The sequence below is a fragment of the Diorhabda sublineata genome, chromosome X (genome assembly GCF_026230105.1).
Source record: "Diorhabda sublineata isolate icDioSubl1.1 chromosome X, icDioSubl1.1, whole genome shotgun sequence".
NCBI lineage: Eukaryota > Metazoa > Arthropoda > Insecta > Coleoptera > Chrysomelidae > Diorhabda > Diorhabda sublineata.
Window position 1 is genome coordinate 15,611,890 of NC_079485.1, and position 6,356 is coordinate 15,618,245.

Below are 6,356 nucleotides of genomic sequence, written 5' to 3' on the forward strand. Positions count from 1 at the left end.
TTTGTCAAAATCAATATTTAAACCTAAAAAATATTTGATTGGCCCCAAGTCTTTAAGTTTAAATTGTTTTGACAATTCCTGTTTGAGGTTGGTTTTAAAAACTGAGGAATTTGAACAAATTAAAAAATCATCAACATAAAGGGCCACTAGAATTATAAATTTGTCCTTGTTTTGGAAAAATATACATGGTTCAAAACTTGATTGCTGAAAACCTAAGTCTTTTAAGACATTTTTTACTTTAATATTCCAAATTCTGGAGGATTGTTTTAATCCATATATAGCCTTTTTTAATAAACATACTTTATTTTCATTATTTTTTAGAATAAACCCCTCAGGTTGCACCATGTAAATTTCTTCATCCAAGTTTCCGTTTAAAAATGCAGTTTCTACGTCTTAGTGGTCAATATCTAAACTTAATTCTACAGATAAAGCAAACAATATTCTTATTGTAGAGTATCTAACTACAGGTGAAAAAGTTTCAAAATAATCTATACCAAAGGTTTGTGTGAAACCCTTTGCAACTAGCCGTGCTTTATATCTTATTTGAATTCCTTTTTAAACAAAACACCCACTTATTTTGCACAACATTTTTGTTTGATGGACGGTCTACTAAAATCCATGCCTCATTTTTCATTAATGATTCGTACTCTCGTTCCATTGCTTTTTCCCAATTTCTTCGGTCACTTCTTGACATCGCTTCATCTACGGTCTTTGGATCTTGCATTTCATTATAAGTTTCCTTATTCATCACATTGTATGAAATGTAACCTTCATAATTTCTTTTCTTTGACACCCTTCCTGATCTGGTTACAATTTCTTGATCATTAATTTCCTCAAAGTTTTCACCTCCACTATGGATTAAATCAAGAGCTTTAAACGTCTTACTTTCTGATTTTTTAGGAAAAGATTTCCTCATTAATTTACCTTCAATACAAGTGACACATTGTTTTTTCTGACCACAATCATTTATTTTTATGCCAATAGCTAAATCTTTACTTACTATCATTTTTATATCATCAGGGCTTCTGTGACCTAAACGTCTATGCCATGTATGTATACAATTATTGATTTCCTCACACGTTTTTACAATATTTACTTTTTCTGAAAACATGTTTAATTTATATAAACCATTACAGTATTTTCCTGTGGCTATAATAGAATTATTAATTTCTATATAACAATTACAATCATCAAACTTTATGTTATAACCAGCTTTTGTAATTTTAGACACCGATAACAGATTATTGCTTAGCTCAGGTACAAATAAAACATCTTTAAATTTTAAACTTATGCATTTACCTGAAATTTCTGTTTTTACTAAAATATCACCTTTACCTTTGACTTGCATTTCCTGTCCATTTGCAACTATAATTTTATTTAACTTTGAATAGTCCAATTTAATAAATAATTCTGGATTATTTGACATGCGACTTGTAGCCCCTGAATCAATATACCATTCTAGATTATTTTTACTGTTACAGGAAACATTGAAACAAAAAACTGAGTCAGACAACTCATCACCTTCAACAGTTACTTTGGCATGTTGCTTTCCGTTATTTCTGTCTTTCTTCATGAAAAAATAATCTTTTTTGTAGTGACCTTTTCTATGACAATAATAACATTCTATTTTTTCTTTCATCTCCTTCGAAAACTTTTTATTTGTATTTAATGCCGTCTCTGTTGAACTGGTATCTTCTTTTCTTTTATACTCATCCATTAGTTTTCCCTTTACATATTCAAGAGTCAATTCATCATCTGGCCTAGCATCTAATGCTGTTACTAATGTGGAATAACTTTCTGGAAATCCACCTAACAATAATGCGGCTACATGGAAATCCTTAATAGTCTCACCAACTCCTCGTAGTCTTTCAACTAATTCTAGTATTTCTTTAATGTATTCATGCGATGGTTTATTTTCAAGTCTAGACTGATACAGCTTCCTCAATAAATACAACTTGTTACTTAAATTATTTCTTTCATGTACCTTTTGCAGTTCATTCTACATTTCTTTCACATTCTTGCATTTATAAATGTGTGCTATCTGATTGTCTTCGATACTTAATGAAATTGTAGCTTGTGCTTTTTCATCTTTACGTTTCCATTCAACAGATGGTTCATTTGGTATTGCCTCTTCTACAACAGACCAATTTCCTTCTCGTGTAAGCAACATTTTAATTCTAAATTTCCAATTTTGATAATTGTTGTTGTCTAATCTAGCGAAAGTAAACTTTACACTTTCAGATTCCATTTCTGCTTTTAATTTGCTTTACAAGCCAAGCCGGCACGCCTTATTTTTTAGGTTAGCTTTTATACTTTACTTGCCAACTTAATTGCTGGGTTACGTTCAGTAATTTTTTACAAGTTCATTCAGTATTGCACTTCTGGATATGGAGTCAAAAGCGCCTTCAATGTCGAGAATAGTTGCAATGACGTCCTGATGGTTATTTAATGCAGAGGAGATATTTGTTTGCAAGAGAACAAGGTTGTCGTATGTCGATCGATTACGTCGAAAACCCGATTGTGCGTCGGGAATAAGTTTGTATTTTTCAAGGAACCATTGGAGTCTTCTATTTATTATTTTTTCATGGTGTTTGCAAGTTAGTGAGATTGGACGGAAAGACTTTTTAATTGGAATGATTATAAAGTTGCGCCGTGCATGTCAAGGTGCTTGGAGAGGGACGAGTTTGATAGTTTTTTTAGAAATATATACAGGACATCATCAGGACCGGCAGCAGAATTTTTGCAGGACGATAGCGCGAATTTTAATTCATTTAAATTAATAGGAGCATTGACAGACGCAATATCGAGAGGATTTATCTGGAGTGTGGGGGAGGTCTGAATATGTGAGTTATGAAAATCGGATGCCGGATTATAGATGCTGGAATTTTCTTCAAAATGTTGTGCGAGTGTGTCAGAGATTTTTTGGCGGTCGGTGATAAGCAGATCGTTAGATAATAAAGAAGGAATTTTGATATTAGTTTTTTTGCCTTGGATTTGTGCATTTTTTTTCAAACTTGGCTGGGGTCTGTATTGTAGGTAAGGGATGAAGTATAACTTTGCCAAGCAGATTTCTTGCTTTGCTTGACAATGAATTTAGCTTTAAGTCTTTTATGTACAATAAGGTTTTCTCGTGTTTTGTGACGTCTAAACCTACCAAGAGCATGTTTTGATTCACGTATGGCATTCGCACAATCCTGACTCCACCATGGAACAGCCCTACATGCCGAGGAAAATACCGTTTTACCAATGTGAACCTCGGCAGCCGCAAGTATGCTCTTATTGAACATATCTAGCGTATCGTTTATATTCGTAGAAATGATCAAAGATGATAAGAATGCTTCGGAGAGAGAGGTAAACTCAGGCCAGTTTGCATTTTTTATTTGCCAGAAGTTTGTGGCAACAGTTTCTTTATTATAAGGATTGGATATAATAATAGGAAAGTGGTTGCTATCATGTAGGTCATCGGAAACTTACCAAGAAAGAGAAAGTGCAGTTTTAGGGCCACAGAAGCTGAGGTCAATAGAAGAAAAGGAACCTGAGGAGATGTTAACAGACAGATACCCGTTGAATTTATGACTTTTTATATTGTGTTGCCTCTAGTGCAAGTTTGGGTGGCGCCCCACATAGTGTGATATGCATTAAAGTCTCCAACAAGAATGTATGGCTGGGGAAGCTGACGAATTAGGTCTGTTAACTCTTTTTCATCAAGGTGGTGGTCCGGTGGAATGTATATACTGCAAATGCTAAGTTTATTGGGGGACCAAGTAGTTATAGCTACTACTTCAAGGTTTGTTGATAGTGGGAGGTGGGATGAGTATATGTCGCTGGATACAAATATTGAAGTACCGCCACTGGCTCTTATGCAGTTGGTACGGATGTAATGATATCCTTCAAAGTTTCTCAAATTGCGTTTATGATCAATTTTGAAGTTGGTTTCTTGGAGACAAAGGAAGTCAAGTTTATGGGAGGAAATGATTTTCTGAATTCTTTCTAATCTAGGATAAAATCCATCGCAGTTCCACTGTATCAGGGAGAATATACTTGTTTAGGAAGAAGGGAGAGAGTATTTTACTGAGATAATGTCGAGGAGTCAATGGTATAGCCATTTCGGGAGGAGTTTTTGGCTCGGGGTGAAGTTTAAAGTTAATTCTATTGATTAGACGTGTAATACGGTTTTTTAAAGATCTTTCTTTTATATTAGGATGAATTAGGGACAAATCCTTCAGAAGAAGGGTTGTGTCGGAAATAAATTTGTTGGTTTCGGGGAGGGGGTCATTGATGCGTGTTTTCAAGAAACTCAATAAATTGGGTGCCTGTAAGGGAAATTGATTCAGGAGAATCGTCGAATTGTTTATGTATAACGAAGCGTAATTCAGGGCTTATGAAGTGACAATCGTTTTTAGTCAGTTTAGATTTTTTGGTCTTCTTTTTCGCAGGGTTTCTGGAGCTGGATGTTGAAAATTCGGGGGGAGGCATTGGATCTGGATGAAGATCGGTAGAAGATATAAACTGTGGTGAGTCGAGGCTGCTGTCATTCGAATGGGGACGTTTTTCGCTAGTTTTTGATAAGGAAATTAGAGAGGGAAAATGAGAAAGGGTGTCCTCCGATGATAATACGGGAATAACTGAAGTATTAGTAGTGGCAGTAGGGTCAGCACAAGAGGAGGGGATGAGATTGACCGAATCCTTTGATTTGGGAGAGGGATCTTGAGGAATGGAAGTGTTGGGGCATGAATCAGCAGTGTGCCCAGCCTGTTTACATAGAAAGCATTCAAGTTTGTCGGTAGAAATGAATATTCTGTGTGTTGTATTTTCAAGACTAATGACAGTCGAAGTTTGAAGAGAAAAATCATTATTGGTTGGTAATACGTAAGGTACTCGGCGGAAGCTGAGTACATGTGCGTATTCATCATCAGGTGAGCCACATTTGACGTATGATATACGAGAGGTGAGTGATAACCCTAGGTCTTGCAGTGCTTTCTCGATGACGGAATGGGGAATGGATGGACAAACATTGGAAATGAGTATTCTTTTGGTTGGAGACATAAGCCGACGTATAAGCATTAAATTGGAATTAACTAGGATGCTTTGGTGGGTTTTTAGAAGTTCGTCGACTTGAGTCGTCAATGATAAATAAATGCATATGCGACCGTGTGATATTCTGGATGCGAAAATGACATTTTTAGGAGAGACGATGCTACTTATTGCTTGCTGATCTCGTGAGGGCACAGAAAGCGGTGGAGATTTTGTAAAGGTAGCTGCAGCATATGATAAAGGTGGCGAGTGAATATTTGGATTGGTTTTTGGTAGTGAGGGAAAGTTAGACATATTGCTTGGTTGCCAAAATCACAGTCAATAGTTGAAAAAAAAAATAAGAAAAACGGAATATATAAATAAATCTCAGCTCGAGAAAAACGAAACAGTCTGTGTCTCAGTGATTGGCCTATTGATTTCCGGATTCGTAAATAATTTTAAAGTATATTTACCAAATTTTGTGGTATCAAATTTCAATTATAACAAAAAGCGAAGAATTTATTGTTGTTGGGATTTAACTTAACGATCTGAACCTGACGAGATATACAGAAAGAATGATGGATTAGAATGTTGTTTATTATTTGGAAAAATAAATACAGGACTGGTTGCTATGTGTGATTCAGATTGTGGTGGCAAAAGACAGTCAAGAAAAAGTGTATTTGTGACTTTTTATAACAAGAATTTCAATTGTTTGGCCATTAGTTCAATGGAAGCAGAATATATTGCCGCAGCATTTACAGCTCAGGAGATAGTGAATTTAAAAGGTCTTTTAAGTGATTTCGATATTTCCGAAGAAATTATTTTGAAATGTGATAATCTCAGTGCTATTGCTACAGTTAAAAATTTTCAAAATTCAAAAGGAAGAAAACACATTGACATTAAATATCATTTTGTAAAAGACTTATGTTTGAAAAATGTTTTTAAAATTGAGTATATTTGTTCTTCTGAAAATTGTGCTGACATGTTCACAAAATCTTTGTCAAAAGAAAAATTTGTTGGTTTTCGTAAATTAATTTTGGCAAATTAACAAATGTTATAAGTTATTATTTTAGAACTTTTTTGGCAATATAAATGTTTAGATTGTTAATACATTTAAATTGAGGGGGTGTATTAAATATAGATATTAGTATGTATTAGATAGTGCCCCTATATGTTCAGGCTATTTTGTCTCTGTTCAGTTGTTGTGCAATTTTGACAATTAATTTAAAAAAAAATATATAGAGTTGACGTCCTTGAGTTGTCAGAAAACAGCAAGCGTTTTATTTTTTTTTATATGTTTATTGTAGTTTTTCCACTGCAAGGACTAACATAACCAATAGTCC